Below are 10000 nucleotides of genomic sequence, written 5' to 3'. Positions count from 1 at the left end.
TCTCTCTCTCTCTCTCTCTCTCTCTCTCTCTCTCTCTCTCTCTCTCTCTCTCTCTCTCTCTCTCTCTCTCTCTCTCACAGCATTTACTTTTGCTTCACTTACTACGCTTCGTTTCATCCTATTATTCTCTCTCTCTCTCTCTCTCTCTCTCTCTCTCTCTCTCTCTCTCTCTCTCTCTCTCTCTCTCTCTCTCTCTCTCTCTCTCTCTCTCTCTCTCTCTCTCTCTCTCTCTCTCTCTCTCTCTCTCTCTCTCTCTCTCTCTCTCAATGTTATGTTTCGTCCCTTTGTGATCTATTCGTTTGTTGAAATTCTCTCTCTTTTCTTTGTGTTCATTTTTTTTCTCCTTTTTTTCATTCTTTCTTGTTTCATCCCTCCTGTCCGTCTTTTTTTGAAATTTTTCTTTGTATTTCTCTTTCGCTTTGGCCGCAGCATTGATCGTGTGTGTGTGTGTGTGTGTCTGTGTGTGTGTGTGTGTGTGTGTGTGTGTGTGTGTGTGTGTGTGTGTGTGTGTGTGTGTGTTTATATTGGTTCAGCTTTTCCCTCGATGGAATTTGTGTTGCAAAGCTTAAACATTCCCACAAACATTTTTACCAACATTCTGGAGTGGAGCATTGCTGTTGTTGCGTCCCTGGTAGCAGCAGCAGCGTGGTGGTGGTGGTGGTGGCGGTGCTGGTGGTGGTGGTGGTGGTGGTGGTGGTGGTTCTTGTCCATTGTTCAGAGGGGAAGAGGAAGGAAGGGGGGAAAAATCGAGGGGAAAAAATAAGGAAAAAAAATTGAAGTGCTTATCATATTGGACTTGTCTGCTGTTGTGTTGGTTATTTATTTATTTTTTTAAGGTTCTAATGTATAAGTTTTAATGTTTTTGAATGTGTACCTTCCTGTTCCTGTATTTAACCCTTTGACGCTGATAAATTCTTTCAGCTTGAAGTAAAAGTCTAGTAAAAAAAAAAAAAGAAGCTGTAATCATATCGGAGGCGTATGTGTGTTGCTGCGTTTGTTGTGATTTCTAAATATTGTTGAGTGTAAGTTTAAACGCTCTTGGATGGAAGTGTAGCATTCTGTTCTTGTATTTAGCTCTTTTCTGCTACAAATTCTCCTCAGCTTGATGTGCATGTCCGGTGTAAGGTAAGGTGAGGACTTTCAAAGGGCTACATTTACACCAAAACCTGTGGAATGTTTACCAAAAAATTGTCAGTGTTTGTAGTTAATTTTTTTGTGTGTAAAGCTACTTATGGATGTTGAAATAATATTATGCGTGTCATTAGTAAGCAAAGGGTTTATTAATAGATTTTGTAATACTATCTAATAAAGGGTGTGGGAATGTTCTTCGGAAATCTTGTTTAAAGTTAAAGTTACCAGTCACAAGGAGTCTCATTTTGTGTCCATACGTTGAGCTGCTTCGATCAGGACACGTGTTTTCATCTGTAATCTTGTATTCATTTGTCGGCCATTATTCATTATTTATGCGTGTCGAAACATCTGAGTGAATACCAGATGAAGGGTTTTTACTTTTACTGTCATGTAATCTTTTTTCTTGATATTTATTTATTTATTTATTTATTTATGTATCTATTTATGTATCTATTTATGTATTTATACCAATCTGGTTATCCTTCAAGACGTACAGTGCTCTATTTCTTCTCTAGGACTTTCGAACTAAACTTAACCAAACAAAACCTACCCTACCCTAATCTAATTTAAGGCAATCTAACCTAACCTAACCTAACCTTACATCATAAACTAAACTAAACCTAAACATCACAATACAGAGATAGAGTCCCTTCTCTCTTCTTTCCCCCTTTCCCCTCCATCCCCTCCATTCCCTCCCTCACTCGATGTTTGGGAGGAAATTAAAGGTGATTCCCAGTCCTCCTCCACGCTCCCCCATTCCTCCTTCCCGCTCCCCCATCCCTCCTTCCCCCGGTGAGGCCTGTGTGCAGGTGTGCGTGACACCTGTGGCTCCTTCACCGCAGCTGCGCCTCGCCGTCTCCCTCGCGCCATGCATACCTGAGCCGGGGTATGATTGAGTGATTGAGAAGATATGTTACATGTTGGTGATTGATTGAGTGAGTGTGGAGGGACAGGAGGAAGGCATAGTAGGTATCGTATAACAGAGAGAGAGAGAGAGAGAGAGAGAGAGAGAGAGAGAGAGAGAGAGAGAGAGAGAGAGAAAGAGAAAGAGAAAGAGAAAGAGAAAGAGAGAGAGAGAGAGAGAGAGAGAGAGAGAGAGAGAGAGAGAGAGAGAGAGAAATTAAATGTTTAAATATTTTCACCACACCTGAGTGATTAAATCATGAAGTATATGACACAAGCATAATTACTAGTTCCTTGGTGTTTCCTAATCACCACCACCACCACCACCATCACCACCACCACCACCTTTCCTAACCTGCATACACATCTACCTGCCACCTTCCTAACCTACACCTGCCTTTACTTTGCTTCAGAGAGAGAGAGAGAGAGAGAGAGAGAGAGAGAGAGAGAGAGAGAGAGAGAGAGAGAGAGAGAGAGAGAATGTTATATTCATGAAGACTCCTACACCAGATTGACAATTCTTCCTTTCTTTCTCCTCCTGATTATTCCTCTTCTTCCTTCTTCTGTCTCTTCTTGATTCCTTTTCATCACCCCTATCTTCTCTTACCTCCTCCTTCTCCCTCTCATCCTCATTCTTCTTCTTCTTCTTCTCACAACGTTTTTTTTTCTCTCTTCCTTTCCAGTTCCCCATTCCTTTCCATTATCATCCCTCTCTGTCTTCTATCTCATTATCTTTGTCATTTGATTTATTCTCTTTTTCTTCTCCAATTCTTGTCACCTTTTCTTCACCTTTCTTCTTTGTCCTCTACCTCATCATCATCCTTATTATCTTCATTCTCCGTCTGCGTCCTTTATTCGACTTTCTTTCCTTCTTTCCTTCCTTCCTTCATGTCTCTATCTCCTCATTATTGCTTGTTCTGCCACCTACTAATTTTCTCTTGACTTCTGTGTGTCTTCTTCAGTCTCTTTCTCTTCCTCTTTTATCGCACTGTTCCTCTTCCTCACTTTTCTCCTTGATCTTCTTCAGTTTCTGCCACCTCTATTATCATCTCTTTCTTCGTCTGTCTGTCTTCTACCTCCTCCTCCTCCTCCTCCTCCTCCTCCTCCTCCTCCTCCTCCTGTTCATTTATTTTTAGGAGCCTTGCCGTGGCTCGTTCCTCATCGCGGACGTCAGTTTTCCGCCTGATTTGGCAACGATTGTGGTGAGGCATAAAGAGGCGAGGCAGTGAAAGCCGCGCCTTGAGGGGTAGTAGGAGCGGGGGGGGAGGCTTTATCGCACCTCGTGGAAGAGAGAGAGAGAGAGAGAGAGAGAGAGAGAGAGAGAGAGAGAGAGAGAGAGAGAGATTGAGAGAGATTGAGAGAGATTGATTTTTTGTTTATTTTTGTTTTGTTTGAATAGGTAGTGAATATGCGTCTTTTCTCTCCTCCTCCTCCTCCTCCTCCTCCTCCTCCTCCTCCTCCTCCTCCTCCTCCTCCTATTTTAGCAGTCAATTTATACCTATTTTTACTTACTATTATTATTTTCTTTTGCCTGGACTGTGTGTGTGTGTGTGTGTGTGTGTGTGTGTGTGTGTGTGTGTGTGTGTGTGTGTGTGTGTAAGCCCTCCATATTTGTTAGTTTGTTTATTTGTGTGAGTTCTGTTGATTCACTTTTTTTTTTTTTTCTTCTTCTCCTGCCCAGTCACTGACCTTTGTTTTCTCTCCTTCTTCAGGTAAGTGAAGCGCGACACGGCAACAGGAGACAAGGAGGAGGAAGAAAAGAAGGGAGAAGAGGAAGAGGAGGCGAGAAGGAGCATGGAAGCAAGTTTGTGGGAAAATGTCGTTGTGTTTGTTTACTCTCTTTTCTCTCTCTTTCTCTCTCTTCTCTCTTCCTCCTCCTGTTTTTATCCTCCTTCATATCCTCACATCCTCTGATCCTTATAACAACTTGAATCCAAACCCTTATCCACTTATCCTGTTGCTATCCACTTAATCCTTCTGCCATCCTTCTAATCCTGCTCCAGCCGTCCTAATCCCGCGTCTATTCGTCTGATCCTATTACAGTCCAACTCTAATCTCGTATCCCTGGTACTTCTTGTTCTTTTCTTTGTTTTCTTGTTTTTTTTTTTGTTAGTTTGTTTTTCTTTTTTTTTCTGTTGTTGTTGTTGTTGTTGTCCGATATTTTTCGCCAACATCATCATCATCTTGTTGTTGTTGTTATCAGATTTGTTCATCCTCATGTTTATTTGTTTTTTTATTTATCTTTAATTATTTCTTCTTCTTCTTCTTTTCTCCTTCCTCTTCGTCTTCGTTTTCTCCTCCTCTTCCTCCTCCTCTTCCTCCTTCTGCTGGTGGCGAGGAGCCTTCTATGCTGTCCCGTCTCTCTTCCCTGAAGCTAGTTAGAAGTAGTTACCAAACAGCCTTGCAAGGATCAAAAGGTCTGTTGGTGTTTGGCTTTCCTTTGTATTCCATTGTATTCCTCCTCCTCCTCCTCCTCCTCCTCCTCCTCCTCCTCCTCCTCCTCCTCCTCCTCCTCCTCCTCCTCCTCCTCCTCCTCCATTCAACAAGGTGGCGCGCCTGGTTCTCTCTCTCTCTCTCTCTCTCTCTCTCTCTCTCTCTCTCTCTCTCTCTCTCTCTCTCTCTCTCTCTCTCTCTCTCTCTCTCTCTCTCTCTCTCTCTCTCACCGGCAGCGGCTGTGGGTCCTCTTGGGGTCCTCCAGAGGGAACGTAATCCGTGTATCGTAAATCGAGGCGCTCTATCGTAATCTTGTTGAGCGGAACAACGTGGAGCCTCTTAAAGATAAACATCGCAGGGGTGTGGTGGTGGTGGTGGTGGTGGTGGTGAGTGAGTGATGGTGGTAGCGGTGGTGGTGGTGCTGGTTTTTCAAGTTGGAGAGCTTGTGTGAAGGTGTTGGTGTTGCTGTGATTGGTGGTGGTGGTGGTGGTGGTTGTTGTAATAGGCGAAACACATTTACTGAGGAATGTTAGTGTGGTGTCTGTTAGGGTCACTACTACTACTACTACTACTACCACTACTACTACTACTACTACTACTACTACTACTACTACTACTACTCTCCTCTCCCCGTCCCTCCCTCGTGTGACCCCCATCCCTCTATAACCCTTAATATACCCACTTACTCCTTCACAAACTTGCTACTTCTCTCTCATATTCCTGCCTCTTACCCTCTTACTCATCCTCCCTCTCACTCATCCTTCCCTCTTACCTTCCTCTCCTCTCTCTCTCTCTCTTCCTTCGACTGAAACTAACCTTAATAAAAAAAAAGACGCTCCTTTCAAATTGTTTAAAATCAGCCTTCTTTTATTTCCTCAATTTCGTTTCTTTATTGAGTACATTTCCTATTGCGCCTCCCGAGTGGCGTGAGGGTGTGTGCTGTTAGTGGAGGGATGGGAGGGGGGGACAGGGTTCGCTGTTCCCTTCCTCTCCCCCCTCCCCACCCCTCCTCGTATTGGTCCCAGGGCGCAGGGGTAAGTGATGGGGGTCCCTTAAATCTTACCCAGTGGAGTCTCTTTACAAACTCGCTCTCAACTTTTCACTGAGCGGCCATATTTCAGTTAACTCTCTCTCTCTCTCTCTCTCTCTCTCTCTCTCTCTCTCTCTCTCTCTCTCTCTGTCATTTTTCTCTTACCTCCTTCTTTTCTTCCTTTTTTTCTACTTTCAGTCATCTCAGTACCGCCAACCTTTCTTACAGCCCCGAACAGTGCCGTACCATCCTCTCTCTCTCTCTCTCTCTCTCTCTCTCTCTCTCTCTCTCTCTCTCTCTCTCTCTCTCTCTCTCTCTCTCTCTCTCTCTCTCTCTCTCTCCCCCCAAAGCTCCAGGCTAACGCTTCTTATGGGGAGGCACCTTGATGTAAAATCTTCCTAGCTTGACGGCTTTCTCTCTCTCTCTCTCTCTCTCTCTCTCTCTCTCTCTCTCTCTCTCTCTCTCTCTCTCTCTCTCTCTCTCTCTCTCTCTCTCTCTCTCTCTCTCTCTCTCACCACATCCTCTTCCCTCCCTCCTGCCTCACTCCTCTTCTTCCTCTTGTAGCTTCCTTTATTTCCTCCTTCGCCTCTTCCTTTCTCGTGGGTTCATTCTTGTTATTTCACCGTCTTCCTTTTCTCTCTCATTCGTTGTTTTTTTTAGGTCTTTCCGTCTTTTTTCCTTCATTATCGTGTGTTTTATCCCCTCTTCCTGTTTTCCGTGTGTCTTTCTCTCTTTTATTTTCTCCGCTTATTCTCTCGTCTTCCTCTTCTCTTCTTCTCTTTCCCTATTTCTTCTTTCCTTTGTTTCTTTGCTTACTCTTCACTGCTCATCTCTTCCTCTTGTTCTTTCCTCTTTCATTGTCTTCCTTCCTTCGCCTCTTCGCTCTCTTAACCTCCCTTTCTTCCGTCTTTCTCTCTCTCTCTCTCTCTCTCTCTCTCTCTCTCTCTCTCTCTCTCTCTCTCTCTCTCTCTCTCTCTCTCTCTCTCTCTCTCTCTCTCTCGTCTTTTCTTCCCCTCTCCTTTCGCTCTCTCCCTCCCTCCTCCACCTGGCCGTCCCTCCCGAAGGCACATTCATCAGGTTCCAGGGAGGCGGCGCAGAACCTGTGTTGTAAAGGTGTTTGCTTCCACTTCTTACGCCTTAAGAACCTTGCCCTAAGAGGAGGAGGTGGCTAAGGGGCGGGAACAGCGGGAGGAGGAACGAGAGGAGGTCAGAAAGTGCGGGAGTGCAAGGGAATGAAGGAAGATAGAGTAAGGAGGTAAGAGAGGAGAGGAAGGAAGAAGGAAGGAAGGGATAAAGGATGAAAAAGGAAGGGAAGGAATTTGAGGTTATGAAAGGGAGGAAGGGAAAAGTGAATGAAGATGAGGAAGAAGGAAAATGGTTGTGTAAATGCATGGAAGAAGGAGGAGGAAGGAAGAGAGGAAGATGAGAATGTGTTAGCTGAAGAAAAGGAAGATTACGAAGGAAGTAAAGAGGAGATGAAGAATGAAATGAAGGAAATGAAGGAAGGAACTTAGGCGCGTAAAAGGAAGGGAAGAGAGAGTGAAGGAAGACGTGGAGAGAGAAATGAGACGTGGAAGGGAAGAGGAAAGAGGAAGGATAAAGGGAGAGAAAGAGAGGAAGATGAGGAGAGGGATGATGAAGGAAAGAAGAGATGGTGAACGAAGACGAACGAAAAAGTGGAGGAAAGGAAAGAAGAAGAAGGAGGAGGAGGAGGAAGGAATTGAGGAGAGAGAGAGAGAGAGAGAGAGAGAGAGAGAGAGAGAGAGAGAGAGAGAGAGAGAGAGAGAAAAGTGTTGAAAAAAATAAATGAAAGAGGAAGAGGAAGAAAGAAGACCAGAAAGTGAAAGGAGAGAGGAAGAGGAGGAAGGGAAGGAAAGAAAGAAGGAAGGAAGAAATTAGAATACGTTAAATGAAAGGCAACGAAGGAAAACGAGCGAAGGAGGAACACAAATAAAAAGAAAAAAAGAAGAAATTGAGGAAAGAAAAGAAGAAAAAAGAGAACAAAGAGAAGAGGCATTGAAGAAAGACTAAAAAAAGAGAGAGCCGAGTAAACAGAGGAGAAGAGAGAAGGAGAGAAGGAAGGAAGGGATTAAGGAAAAGGAAGGAAGTAAGCGAAAGTTTTGGAAGGAGAGTGAAGGAAAGGAGTAAGGGAAGCGTGCGAGAGGAGGGAGGAAGGAAGGAGGAAATAAGTAGGAGAGAGAGAGAGAGAGAGAGAGAGAGAGAGAGAGAGAGAGAGAGAGAGAGAGAGAGAGAGAGAGAGAGAGAGGTGGAAGAAAACTTTTGCCAGAAATAGACAGGATCCATTCTCTCTCTCTCTCTCTCTCTCTCTCTCTCTCTCTCTCTCTCTCTCTCTCTCTCTCTCTCTCTCTCTCTCTCTCACATTTCCTCTTCCTTCCTTCCTTCCGTCCTTCATTCCTTTTCTTTCCTTTCCTTATCTTCTCTCCTTCTTTCCTCTCCTTCCCTTACCTTCTCTTCCCGTTCCTTTCTCTTCCCCTTCTCTCTCTCTCTCTCTCCTCCTCTTCTCTCCTGCTCCTTGAAATATTAACCTCTCCCTTTTTCTTTTCCTTCTCCGTTAGGTAAAAAAAAAAGATTCCCTACTTTTTTGTTTGTTTGTGTGTGTGTGTGTGTGTGTGTGTGTTCTGTGCTGGAGAGGGTGTGGTGGTGGTGGTAGTGGTCGTGGTGGTGAGGCCAGTTGTGGTGCTCTGCAGATCCGGGAGAGAGAGAGAGAGAGAGAGAGAGAGAGAGAGAGAGAGAGAGAGAGAGAGAGAGAGAGAGAGAGAGAGAGAGAGAGAGAGAGAGAGAGGTGGGTGTGTCAAGGGTACTTACTTTACCTGTAGGAGTAGTGTTGGTGGAAGACGAGGAGGAGGAGGAGGAAGAGGAGGAGGAGGAGGAGAAGGAGGAAGAGGTTGTAGTATTAGTGGTGGTGATGGTGGTGGTGTGTGAGGTTTCTGGTGTACCCTTAACCCTCCTCCTCCTCCTCCTCCTCCTCCTCCTCCTCCTCCTCCTCCTCCTCCTCCTCCTCCTCCTCCTCCTACTCCTCCTCCTCCTCCTCCTCCTCCAAGCCTGTAAAGGGACGAGGCCGAAGGGAAGTGACTGAATATGTTTACAAAAAGAGAAAAGTTTGCATATAATCCTAGAAACTCTGAACTTGGCTTAACTTTTTGGTGGCAGCTTCTGGGTTGGCTGGAGGAGACTGGGCTATGGGTGTATGGGTGGTGTGAGTGGGTGTACAGGTGTGTGTGAGTGGGTGTACAGGTGTGTGTGTGTGTGTGTGTGAACTGTTTGTTTGACTGTTCGTTGTTTTCATTCTATTTTCTTTTCCTATCTTCTTTTTGTCTTTCTCTCTTTCTTGCTTCTGTTTCTCTGATTCTTTGTTTTCTCTCGTCTCTGTTCTTCTTTTCCTCTACGCTTTTATTTCTTTTTTTATTTTCTCTTTTTTTGTCGTCATAATAATTGCAATCTTCCTTCTTGTTCTCTTTTTATTCTTCTTCTTCTTGTTCTTCTCTTTCTTCGTGTCTGTCTTCGTCATTATATATGTTTTTTTTGATTCCTCCTCCTCCTCCTCCATGTTTTTTCTTCCCTCTTTTATTCTCATTTATTCGATCCCTCCTCCTCCTCCTCCTCCTCCTCCTCCTCCTCGTGTGTTAATTCTGATGATGATAATATTTTTCCACGTCACTCTTTTAAAAATAACTCATCCTCTCTCTCTCTCTCTCTCTCTCTCTCTCTCTCTCTCTCTCTCTCTCTCTCTCTCTCTCTCTCTCTCTCTCTCTCTCTCTCTCTCTCTCTCTCTCTCTCATTAACTTTTAATCTTCACTCCCTCCCTTTAAACTTCCTCTCTCTCTCACTCTCTCTTCCACTTCTGTATTTTATTGTGGCTTACCCTTTTCTCTCCTTCCTCCTCCTCCTCCTCCTCCTCCTCCTCCTCCTCCTCCTCCTCCTCCTCCTCCTCCTCCCTTTATCCCTCTCATGTAAACACTCTAAATAAATAATGTTTTTGTTTGTGGGGCGCTTGTCGTTTTTATTTTCATTGTTACTACTGTGTAATTTTTCCCTCGTGTGTGTGCGTGCGTGCGTGCGCGTGTAGGTGTATGTACGTATATGCGTGTGTGTGTGTGTGTGTGTGCGCGCTGTTCACCACAGAACCGGAGGGGGTGGGGGTGTAATATATTCAGGTCCCTGGAGGAGTAAGAGGAGGAAAGAGGAGGAGAGAGGAGGGAAAAAAAAAGGGTTAGGGAAGGAGGAGAATCCCACCTCTTACCGGAGTTTTAGTAATGAATAATTAATCCCTAATTTCCAGCATTACCAGAAAGTTTGTTCATTTCTGGCAGGGAATATTGCTGGGAACACGTTGGTGGAGCGGTGTGCTGTTATTACGCAGAGAGAGAGAGAGAGAGAGAGAGAGAGAGAGAGAGAGAGAGAGAGAGAGAGAGAGAGAGAGAGAGAGAGAGAGAGAGAGAGAGAGAGAGAGAGAGAGAGAGAGAGAGAGAGAGATGTACTGGT

The 10000-nt window shown here is 44.6% G+C and overlaps 1 protein-coding gene across 1 annotated transcript in view; it reads left to right on the top strand.

The window, feature by feature from the left end:
• The first annotated feature begins 3793 nt into the window (after window positions 1–3793).
• The window catches only part of LOC135107046 (autism susceptibility gene 2 protein homolog), a 194311-nt gene continuing 188104 nt past the window's right edge, over window positions 3794–10000 (top strand). The window contains exon 1 of the mRNA XM_064016636.1: window positions 3794–3838. The gene's annotated coding sequence lies outside the window, so the exon portion shown is untranslated. The remainder of the gene's footprint in view (window positions 3839–10000) is intronic.

The sequence above is a fragment of the Scylla paramamosain genome, chromosome 14, assembly GCF_035594125.1.
Source record: "Scylla paramamosain isolate STU-SP2022 chromosome 14, ASM3559412v1, whole genome shotgun sequence".
Classification (NCBI taxonomy): Eukaryota; Metazoa; Arthropoda; class Malacostraca; order Decapoda; family Portunidae; genus Scylla; species Scylla paramamosain.
The sequence above is the reverse complement of the archived record's forward strand: the minus strand, read 5'-3'. Positions and strand labels throughout refer to the sequence as shown.